Source organism: Eublepharis macularius, chromosome 14, assembly GCF_028583425.1.
Source record: "Eublepharis macularius isolate TG4126 chromosome 14, MPM_Emac_v1.0, whole genome shotgun sequence".
NCBI lineage: Eukaryota > Metazoa > Chordata > Lepidosauria > Squamata > Eublepharidae > Eublepharis > Eublepharis macularius.
In genome coordinates, this window is record NC_072803.1 from 31,098,542 (window position 1) to 31,110,905 (window position 12,364).

General features: G+C 42.8%; 1 protein-coding gene across 6 annotated transcripts in view; it reads left to right on the forward strand.

Moving 5' to 3' along the window:
• PEBP4 (phosphatidylethanolamine binding protein 4) overlaps nt 1-12,364 on the forward strand; it is a 333,303-nt gene that overhangs the window by 239,420 nt on the left and 81,519 nt on the right. The gene's annotated exons all lie outside the window — the stretch shown is intronic.

Consider the following 12,364-nt stretch of genomic DNA (forward strand, 5'->3'; position numbering starts at 1 on the left):
CACCCATGTAGCAGACAGAATGCCCACCCCTTCCCCAGCAAGGGCCTGACTGGTAGCAAAAGTGCTGCTCACATGCAGCCCTAGTACGTTTTGAGGGCAAAAGAAAAGTTTTCCTTAAGCAAATGCAAAGTGCCTAGCCACTGACTGGAGCAACCAGCTTGTAACATCCAGGCCATTTGTCTCTCTCCTATACAGGTATTTTTTAAAAATAAAATTTTATTAATACAGTAATACATTCATAACATGATAAGAACAAGAACAACTAAGGTGATGTGCCAAAGCCATTAACAACCATACATCTAATAACTGTTTTCTCAAGAAAGGGTAGACTAAGGTCCATAAAGTAGGTATTCAAAGTGGTTCCTATGAATTATTTAAATAAATCTTGACCAGGAAAAATTATAAATCCAGATTAATAATAATTTGGTATGGAAGCTTGTTAATAACAGGTCATTATTTGACAGAAAGTCCAGAAACGGTTCCCATTTTGCATGGAAATTTGTTGTGCAGTGTGGCTTTTCCCTTTGTTGCAATCTGTCGGTTATTCTCTCCATAATTAGTTGCTCCCAGATTTTGTTATACCAAGTATTCAAACTAGGAGGCTTATGAGATTTCCAGTTAAGGGCTATAGAGTCCTATACAGGTATTTAAGGCCTGGACCTGTCTAGGGGTTGCAACCACTGAGGAAGAGCCAAAAGTCTCTTGGCCTTTGGCCCTGAGCCTGAGGATCGTTGCCTAGAGGCAGCAAAAAGGTCTCCTGGCAAAGTGAGAGAAGATCCGTTCTGCATTTAAAAACTTCCCCCCTTCCTTCCTCCCGTTTGTTTTTGTATAATTGTTTATTTTGTTCTGTTGCGACTCACTTTGCTTCCTCATTTGGGGAGAAAGGTGGGATATAAATGAATAAATAAAATGACATTATCCGAAGTGTTCCCAACAAGCTGTCCTGAGTGGAATGAAACAAGCCTCTGTGATAAGACCAAGTTATGGCATATCACAAACAGAGAACAGGGAACAAACAAGGTGTGTCCAAGGCCTGAGATGTCTGTAAAGCAAAGCAGTACATTTGATAAGATAAACTCCAAAGATTTTAGAGGAGAGTCTGAGCACATGCAACAGAGGAAAAGAAGATGCCCAGTCTTCCCCTAAGTCGCCACCATATCTGACCCATCTAGTCCCATGCATGTCAATTATTTGATGCCTGAGTCTAAATTCATTCCCGAATTTTTTATTTTTAACAGTCTCCAAAAAACAAAATGAAGCTAGCAAAGCCTTGGGTGTATCAGATGGATAGATGCCATCTTTATAATCATCTGCATAATTGCTGTTTTATTAAATACTATCCAGCCCTAGAATTACTTTTGTGGGAAAATCCTTGGGTTTCCCCCCCCTCCCGTTCCATTCCAGATGATTTGGCCCATGTCGTCCTTCCCATTGTGCTTATCAGAGCCATTTCATAACTCCTGGCCTCATGATAAACATATAAAGTGCACAAACAAATAAAGTGCACAAAAATAAGGTATTTAATTTCCTGACTACAAATGTTGATGATACCTCGCTCTGCCCAGCTAGCATGCTCTAAACAAGAGATGGAGGCGGTGGCAGCTTGTCTGAGGATTAACTCTGCCAGGTCACTAATTGTTGTTTAATCGTATCAGTGTACTATAAAAACAGCATCCTAGCAATGCAACCGCATAGTGGAATGAAGCCCAACTGACAGAGTTGAGTAGCTGCAGGTGCCAGGAGCGAGAGGTTGCTTTCCATCCTGCCTTGCAGTCTATGCTACTTGTTTTCTGGGTGTTCCAGCTGTTGCATACATGGCTGGGGGGAGGTGCATAACAAATGAGATCTGTTTTCATTCACAGACCTCACAGTCCAATCAGTCATCTGTTTGTTCTGGGCTCCTGCCAGCTGTTGTGTCAATTCCCACACCCACTTTCCTTCACGCTGTCTTAGCCTTTAGCATCCTAGTCCCCTTCTCTCTGCCTCCCTTCTGAAATGTTCTAGAATGTCAGACTTGTCCTAGAGATGGTATGTTGTTATTTTATTTGCCCCCCTCCCTTTTGTACCAGTGGCCAAAACAGCCCAAGCTACTACTATTATTATGATCATGGTAGGCACAAGGCGGATCATATCTAATATTGTGCTGCATGGAAGGTTGTCCCCCCCCCGCTGCCGCCTGCGCACACACACACACTCACACACATACACATAGACTTTGCTGTCAGATATTCGCTGGTCTGTTTTTTGCTTTATCCCCTCACATTCTCCAAGAGCTGCCACTGATATAGAAGATACCCTAGGAGTTGATTACTAGGTTTGTACAATTACTACGGCTGCAAGCTTAGCTGGTGCATTAGTCAGCTAAGGCTTTACTTGATTAATTGGTAGGATATTAATCAGCATGGTTATGAATTGGGCTCACTATTGAACTTTTGGAGGCTATTTTGGTTCAAGTGTGTTAATGTCCAAAGGAACAATAAGGAAAACATTAAAGAACCTTTCTTTCTGACAATGAGTGGTGGGTTTTGGCTGTTGAATTTTCTTACACTTCTTTCAGGATCTCAAAAAGGGGACTATAGTAACCCATCACCTACAGTGAAATCCTATGCAGAGTTAGTCCAGTCTAAGCCCATTGACTTCAATGAAATTAGACTAGAGTAACTCTGATAGGATTGCACTGTTACAAAAGTTTTTCTGACATGCAACTTTATTTCAATATAATGAATTAATCATATCAAAAATTAATAATCTACTCAAAACCATGTAATCAGTTGATAGCTTTAATTATTTCATCTACCATGTATGTTTGATGTGAACATACCTCTGTCCTACCAATTCCTCAGTCTGGGAAATTCTTCAGAACAGGTGCCTGCTGTTAAATGGCTGCTATGGGGTCCAGCAAATTTCAAAATAATTGCCATTAGGGGTGGGATTACCTCTTTGTTTTGTGGAAGATGTCCTCTCCTCTCCTGCCAAAAGGAACTACTCCCTTCCCTCCTTTTTGGAACTTCCTAAAAAAGTTAATTCTGATTTATTAGCTCTCTCATTTGCGGTCTTTGAATTGTGTCATAGTATCTTGTTTTTGTTTTTGTGGAGTACTAATGTTTTAAATCATTATGTTATTTGTTGCATAGTTTATTCCACTTCATGTCTGCATTGAGTGGTATCACCTTGGGGAGGGGGGACAGGATGAGGCTGTAATTCTGTGCAGATGCTTTACATGTTGAAGGTCCCAAAGAGGTCTTCTAAGATAGGGCAAGGACAAAACTCCGGGCTGTAGTCACTTTGAGGATTCATGGCGCTGTGGAAGTGATGTGATTTGCTTCCATATAAAGTTTGGGTCTGGGTGATGTGACAACTGCTCTTGTCCCATATTCCATATCTGGCATCATGAATTAAAAGGAGATAAAAGAGCTGGAGAGAGACTCTTCTTTACCTTGGAGAGCCATTGCCAGGCAAGAGTAGATAGAACACCAGGCTAGCCGAACTCAACGTGGCAGCTTCTTGTGTTTCTTTCTAGCTTTCCTTCTCTCCCTCCCTCCCATACCCACCACATGAGAGCCCCATTTGTCTGCAAGAGCTGTTTCATGCATGCAAATCAAATGCCGCAGTCTTTGGGTGATGTACATGCAACTGTGAATTCCCCCACTATAATCACATAATGACTAGTAAGCAGAAAGTGGCGTTTACTGATCATACCCACAGCCCTAGGGATGGTTATACCTTTTCCCTTACAGCTGGCCACAGACTGCATTCTCAGGAGGAAAAAAAGAGAGACACATTAAACCCAAATGGTGTCATTAAGAAATATTAATGCTGTCATCAACAGGCATTAATAAGCATGGCAGCACATCAGTGTCCATTAGCTTAACTCACGTTAGGGGAGCACAGTGGCCATGCGGCGATACGCGAATTTCTATGGGCAGTTACAGCTGAGTAGCTTCCGAGCAGACAACACGTTGACAGGGCTATTAAAGTAAAATTTGCTCATCCTGGGTGGCATTGACATGTCGCTGCCCAGCCCACCTCCCTGCCACTGACTCTTGTGCATTTAGCCATTTTGCAGAGTGCAGGGAAAATAAAGCCGCATTTGAAGGCTTCGAAAAGGTTGATACCTCCCTTTGGGGAATCTGATTCTTTTGGTCTCATTATGTAATAACTTTTACAGCCGCCGACTCAGAGACAGCACACAAATAAAACCATCTGAATCCACATCAGAATAGGTATCAAATATTAGGTCCAGTTCATGATCAAAGAGAAGACAGTTGAATAGTGACAAAACTATTTTTTGGTGAATTTCTCTCCTGGTTTTGGATAAAGGAGCACAAATGGAATAGCAATTGACCAAGAGTAGGCAGTTTAAAAAAAAAAACTCTGAAAAGAGTTGTGTCTTAACTTACCTCCACCAGCAGTATCTTCACAGGCAGAAAGAAAATCACATGTTTTTTTCCAAATGTAGCTGCCAGGGCTGCTTTTTTGAGGAGGAGAATGGTGAGTGGAGAGGATTTTTAACTCTGTCCTCCCCCACTGGTTTTGCAATTGGTTTTTTCAGTGGGAAACTGGTTGAAGAGGAAGATGGCTAAAGGGCCACTTCGGGCTGAATTGGCCGAAATCAGGCCGCTGCAGACCACAGCAGAGCTGATCCTCTCCACAGCAGCCCCGTCCAGGCAGATCAGGCTGCTGTGGAGCATGGGAGTGCTGCTGCAATCTGCAGCAGCCCAATTTGGGCCGATTTGGCCCCAATTCAGGCCCAATCCAGGCTGATTTGGCCCCGATGTTAAAGCAGCACTCATAATCATGAGTAAAAAAGCTACAGCACCTTTAAGGAACTCCTAGTAGAGATTACTTTTTATCAGGGCCAACAGTTCTCATAGAAGTATTACACTGCCTTTGGATTTTTTTTGGTAATGGACCAACACAAGCTGACTGCAGGGTTTTTTTTTTCTAAAGTAGATTTATCATTAAGCGTTGGAGAAAAAAATAAACCGATTGACTGCTGCATTTAAGCGGTGCTGTTATATTGTTCCCCGGACTTCATGAACACGTTCATGAAATCGTACAGCTCCCCAGTGACAGCACCCATGCCAAGACCAACAGCGAACAAGGGGAAGTTATTGTCAAATGAGACAAATGAGAGAGGGACGGATCACTGAAAACCTGACTTGGTCTTCCACTGGTCCATGTGCTTGGCAGGCAATGGAAAGTGATTTATTCCCCCTGATAAATGGGGAGAAGTGGATGAAAAGATTAAATCATCTCTTCCTGCACTCACAGAAATGTGCTGCTGACCCCATGCTCTGGCATGGTCAGGAGAAGTCTGCAACAAGGGGCTCGAAAGCTCCACAGCGGGCAGGGAGTTTGCAGTTGGTAATTGAAGTGGAATAAGGGAATGCTCTGTGCCATCGCCAGGACCCTGTCTGTTCATAAAAGCTTTTTTTCAGTTAAGGAGAATTAAGCTGATCCCCTTCCCACCCTTACTGGAAGTGGGAGAGGGAAGGCATCCTAGACTCCAGCCTTCCCAGCATTCAAACAAAAGCTGTCTGGATAACCCAAAGTCCCTAGTAGTCACTGGTGTGAACCCCAGTTATGTATAGGGCTCTGGTGATTCTGGTAGACAGCTTCTCTTTCTGAAGATCACTCATGGCACGCCATTATTCCAAAACAAAAAGGAGCTGTAAGCCTAGGATGATACGATAATAACCAAGGTTGCTGCTTAACTGGTTTTTAAGTGGCTTGGCCTGGCCATACTATACCATTATGATGAAGTAACTTGGGCTGTTGTTTTGATCTGTCTCCAAACCAGCACTAGTGGTTTCCAGTGACATGTGTTACTGGCACAGGATCTCTCTACACAATCAGGCTTGTCCACATAGTAAGTGTATGATTAACATTATGGCCCCACCATGGAGTGGCCACCATGTTGCCATTTATCATATCTTCTGTACGTGGATCATATAATCCATACATTTCAAATGACCCTTAGACTATAGCTTTCTAAGGGGACATGCAGCATCTTGTTAGTCACTAGTCCAAAAATTGTGGTATTGGGCACTTTCTGAAAAAGAGGTAATAGTCAGAATGCCACCAGCACCCACCCTCTGAATATCAGGAAGATATGAGAATCTGAAATTGGGCTGTTGAAACTGCCAGTTACTTATGCAAACACAAAACCCCTCCCTTTTATGGTATAGTTACCACCCCAGCTATAGACGTTATATGAAATTTAATGTCACGTAGCATACTGGGGTCTTCTCAGTTGCTCCAAGTTGATGATCATATATGTAGCACCTGGTACTTACTGCTCCAAAAACAATTTATGTTGGATTAGTAGGATTAGTAAATCAGGACAGATGGCAAAGATATGTCTTAAATAAATAAAGGCACCTTCTGGTCTGGTGGCACCATGCTCCAGGTAGCCATCCTCACCTCTGTTACCTTGTATTTTGGATTTGGCTCTGTGTAAGCACCCAACAATGACAGCAGTCAACAGACCAGCTAAACCCCGCAAGAGAACTGAACATTCAGAAGTTCTGGCTTCTTGGGAAAAGGGTGGCAGATCAAAAATGTGAAGGAGATGGGACATAATAAACTACATGTCCATGTAATAGTGGCTGCCCACAGTCCTGGTTGGATGTTGACCTGGTATGAATCTCCAATACACAAAGATAGAATCATGTTATTTGTTATTGTGTTTGTGGTGAGGTACCTTGTGAAAAGCCTTTTGAAATGCCAAGTATATATTTGTCTACCAGGTCGCTGTTATCTACATGCTTGTTCACTTTCTCAAAGAACTCCTAAAGTGAAGGACTTCCCTTTGCTGAAGCCATGCTGATTTTCCCTCAACAGGCTTTGCTCCTCTGGGTGCCTAATAATTCTATCTTCAGTTACAGTTTCTGTCAAGTTGCCTGGGACAGATGTAAGGCTAACTGTCATGTAATTTCCTGATTCCCTTCTGGACACTTTTAAAACAAATCCATGTAACATTTGGCTGACTTTTGTAATAAGTTACATCAGATAAGTTACATTGCACAGACTGACCTGGAATACTATCAGTGCAACAACATTGCATCTGGCTACTATATACCTGTTTGTCCTGGTCAATCATCAGGTTGTCACCTTTTTTTCTGCTTCCTGAGACTTTAATGGTTGGACAGCGCACAGGAATTCAAAATGTCAACCTTTTTTTCTGACATGGAGGAGACAATAATGAGACACTTCACCTGTTGAACTTCTCTTTGTCTCGAATACTAGCCATGCCCCAAAAGGTGGCCCTCAGTTCATCACCTGCCATTCCCATGACTTCTGTTTTTTGAATGGTAAAGTACTTTGATCAGAAATTTGGGGAACTAAGGAATTTTCATTCAGCTGTAACAGTTATCAGTCTGCTGCTCCTACTAGAAATCTGCTACTGCTGGAGCAGGTCAGACCTGAAGTGTATTAGCAGGTCTGGAGCGTGTGGGTAGTACTGGATTAACAGGGGATGTTGCAGATTGGAACTGATATATGTATATTGTCAGAGCTGATTGGGTGGTGGGGTGGAAATAAGTGTACAGTAACAACAGGTGCAGCAGGAAATAATACAGGTGCATTTGACGTAATGTGTGTACTGTATCTGATATCAGCTGTCTTATTAGTTCTTTAACATTTTATCATCTTTCTTCAGTGTTTTCTGTCCTGATTTTTCTCCTTTGTTATTCAGATGTTTATTTGGTGTTTTTTTAAAAAAAAAATCTGGTATCTGCCACAATTGCTGCCTTTTGCAGATTCATTTCTAAACATTTGTTAGAGTCATAAAAAGAAGTTGTCATCCAGGGTTCAACTTTCTTCCTGAGATCTCTTGAAGTGAAACCTCTGAGTGAAGAATGGGTGCGTTGTATCTGTTGAATATCATATATCTAATTCTGAACTAATTCATTTCCCAAGAAAGTAGATTTTTTAAAAATCTGCATGATAAGCCCATGCTTTGATAAGGGGACATATTGCTACAAACTTGGGAGAGTTCCAGCATTACATAAAACCCCAAATAAATTTTATTTTATTTATTATTTAAAACATTTGTATGCTGCCTTTCTACCCAAAATAGGGTCCTCAAGGTGGTGAATGGGAAAAAATGGTGAAGAGTACTTAAATTTGCCCCCAAATGGATAATTCCACCTGGCAAAATCTCATGAGATTATGGATGCTGAGAAGTAGCTTAGCAAACTAGGCAGGGAAGGAAAGCACCGATGAAGATACACAGAGAAAAGAAGTAAAAAAATGGGGACATTGGGGGAGGGGGAGAAAAGGGCCGTCGTCACACGAGCTTTTATTTAGCGCTAAAATGGCGCTATTTCTCGGCAAACACCCACCTTATTCCAACACTGTAGCGGTTTTCTCTCTTCTGCTTTGTGCTTGATAGTCACGCTATTTTGTGCCTCAGTGTGAATGCCTCACATCGATGTATTTCGCCTCGCAACGTCCTATGCCCTCCCTTCAATCCCAGAATCCATTTCTTCCTGTGACTCCCCCCTTTTTTATTTTATTATGTCCTTATAACGCCATAATGACATAACACAATGCAAACTTTCTGCTGAAGTAAAAATGACTCAATCGCCACGGCAGAGTCTTCAGCGATGGGGATCATGTCAGACAGGGAGTTTTCTGTGGGCAAAGGGCTATTTATATAATTTCAAAGTTGGAAAAACAAAAGGGTCGTAATGTTTTGCTCTAACGGAATGTTTATATGCTGTTATTCCGTTATAGCGGAATTAAACGCCAGAATAATTTTTAAAAAGGGGGGGAGGAGCTGCTTCTGCGCGGTTAGAGAGAACAGAACAGAGTGCTTCGGTGTGGACAGCTGGTGGCGCAAAGAGCTGTTAGGTGACCCAAAGAAACGTTACTGTGCCGATAACAGGTAGGACGCTATATGCTGTAAATTTAACGGAAGAGATGCCCGTGTGGCGATGGCCAAGGCCTGCAGGGGGCAGAAAAAGCAAGATAAAGGGATGGGGGGCAAGGAAGGGAGGGATCAGACTTGTGGGGGTAGGAAAAGGGAGAGAAAAAGGTGGGATTCTGCCCCACAAGTCTTGCAGGTCCCTGCTTGTATCTATAGAAATGCATGTGTATGAACACAAAGGCACCATGTGCTGCACAGCCTGATGCCATGCACACTGAAGTTGCTGAGGTATGTTTTGAACTGTTGGTAATACACTTTTTGGACAACCTCTTTGACTACTGTGCTTTTTAATTAAAGTAACGCACACCATTTGGGATCAGGCACAGGCCAACATATTTGAGAGAAAATGATAACAATAACAACAACAGTGTGCTTATGTACTACTCTTCTGGACAAATTAATGAAACACTCGGCGGTAAACAAAGTCAATTTCATTATTTATCCCCACAATACAGCTGGGGAGCTGGGGCTGAGAGGAATGGCTGACCCAAGGGCACAAGCACAGTTCATGGCAGTAATGGGAGTTGAACTAGCAGAGTGCTGATTCAGAGCCCAGCCACTCAGGGGCGGCACAAGAGTTTGCGGTGCTTGCGGATGGCCGGCCGGGCACCCTCCCCACGCGTGCGCACCGGCCTGCGTGATGACGATCACTGCGGCGGGCGGCCTCCGAGCTCTCCCGCTTGGTTGCCTGCACCGCCACAGATGCCTGCCCACGGCGGCTGCGCCCAGCCGGGGGCCTGTGCTGGCGGCGGTGCAGGGCAGGAGGGATAGGAGGCTGCTGCTTTGTGGTGCGCGCTCCTGCCCCCGCGCCTCCTCCGACGCTCCCTCCGGCACCCCGCGCCTGAGGCCACCGCCTACCTGGCCTCAACGGGCATGCCAGCCCTGCAGCCACTTAACCACTATGCTATAGCAGCAGCATTACTGCATATAGCTGTCAGAAGAATGGGGCCTGAGGTAGTTAATCCTTGTCATGAAAATTGAGGTAACACGTTTGTATGTTCAAACTTTTACCATTTGAAATGGTGTAAAGTATTCCCCCCACCCCTCAAGTACATATCTGAAGGAATCAGAAAGGCCATACCGGCGCCTGCAATCATCCAGGCCTGGCTCACCCCTCCTCCATCTTAGGACTGAGAAAATGGCTTGCTGAGGGAACCTAAAAATTGGAGCAAGGCCTGCCTGGCCATCAACAGGTTCAATCTGGTTCAATCAACAGGTTCAATCTGGTTCATGCCTACCCTTGTCCTTGCTACTGATTGTACTGATCTCACACTATGTAATCCACCTTGAGTTTCAGTGAGAAAGGCGGACTATAAATGACATAAATAAATAATATAAAATGAAACTGCCCCCCTCCAAAATACTATAATTTTTACATGTAGTTATAAAATTTTATTAAGATATGTGAGTTACCAATCAAACATTTGATATTTGTGTTCAGGCCTTATTGTACCTGAAGCTAGAAGGGCCAGCATCCCATTGTGAGGCATCATCCCTGTGCAGGGCTGGAAAAATGTCAACAGTCTTTACATGCTTGCATCAAACGTTTAAGTGCTTGGGCTGTTTCCAGCCCTGCAGAGGAATGTAGTAAACTGTTCCTTAGCAGTACAATCCAAGCCTGCTGAAATCATTTGGAGATCTGCCACCGGATATCAATAGGATATGTTTTGCACCTACACTAACATCAGAGTGAACACAGACTTTTTTTCTTTATTCATATTCTGAACTCTCCCCAAATACTTGGATAAATAGCAATGAGGCGACTGAGCTCTGTTTTCCAAACATCCCGTTCTATCTGAAGTAACGTTGTATTGGTATAACTGTGGGTATTGTCCTTCATGAGGCTAAGTCAACTTCGAATCACTTCACACATTTTTTCAGACGTACACATTTTAGAAAGACATCTAACAACAAAAAAGAATAAATCAACAAATACTTGACTGCAAATGCACATGACTGGTACACTCATTAGGAAGCTGGGATTGACTGCCAACCTTGTTGAGCATACACTTAATGGGGGGGGGGCTGGGTTTGCTGTCAGATAATCTGTGAAACAGTCTTAGTACCCCTCTGCATTTCAGATCTTAAAAGACTTCAAAAGGTTGTGTGTAAAACATATTATCTTTATCTTTTATGGAAGATTTCATTTTTTCCCTTTATCTTTATGAGCTGGCATAATAGATAGCCAGCTTGGTGCTTTGGCTGGAGTGTTAGACTCAGAGCCAAGCTACAAGTGACGCCTGACACAGGTTGGACACTTGTCAGCTTCCCTCAAGTTTTGATGGGAAATGTAGGCATCCTGGTCTTGCAGCTGTAATGGAGAGCCAAGCTGTAAAACCAGGATGCCTACATTTCCCATCAAAACTTGAGGGAAGCTGACAAATGTCCAACCGGTGTCAGGCGTCACTTGTAGCTTGGCTCTAAGATCCACACTCTTAACAGCTGGGAGACCTTGGACGAGTCACATAGCCTAACCTACCTCACAGGGTTTTTTTAATGATAAAATGAAGGAGACTAGAACAATGCAAGTTGCTTTGGGGAGAAAAGCATATATATTACTCTGTTGTCTTTTCATAGTCCATATACTCTACAATAAAGGGATTGTTGTTCTTGTTATTCCTCTATTTCCATTGCTTGTGTACGTGAGAGGGAGGGAGGGAGGGAGAGAGAGAGAGGAGTAAAGAAACTTCTGTTCATTCCAAGGTTATGGAATCTAAAAAAACCTCAGCATCATGAACATTCTGATTTAGTAAAAGAATGGCTACCTTAAGTTGATACAGAAGTTAAAATTAAAAGTTGTTTTCAGCATTTTTAAAATGTATACCTCCATGTACTGGAAGGAAAAAGACCTGTAGGTTTCACACCCCAGATATCATCTCTGTATACCTATGTAGGTCTTTCATTCATAGGGTCGCCATAGGTCAGAGGCGATTTGATAGCACATAACACACACACGTTATAAACAATAATCTTTACAATACTTTCTTTTATTATATTGGAACTTAGTTATTATTTGATCCCAAAATACTTTGTATGGGCTTAAGTGATTACAGTGGAGTAACACTGCTTAGGATTTCACTGTTAAATCAACAAACAAATCCTGCATTCACTGCATTATGTATTCAGCTCCTCTTTTGAATTTTGTCCCACATTAGCAGTATTTATACATGTCACAGAAAGAAAAAGAGAAGGCCAGATGTCACATACGAAACACTCCTGTGATTGCATTGGTGACTACCACTTTGTTGATGAACACTTCATCAGAGTACAGCTCAGAAATATGCAAACTGCTCCTGCCAGGTTTGCTCTTTCCGACATCTCATCTGCCATCCCTGTGAGCCAGCTTATGCACTTTCTGAAACCACAGTGACCTTTTTGCCATAGCAAAGATATTAATTAGCCACTGCCTGAATACCTGTGCACACAATG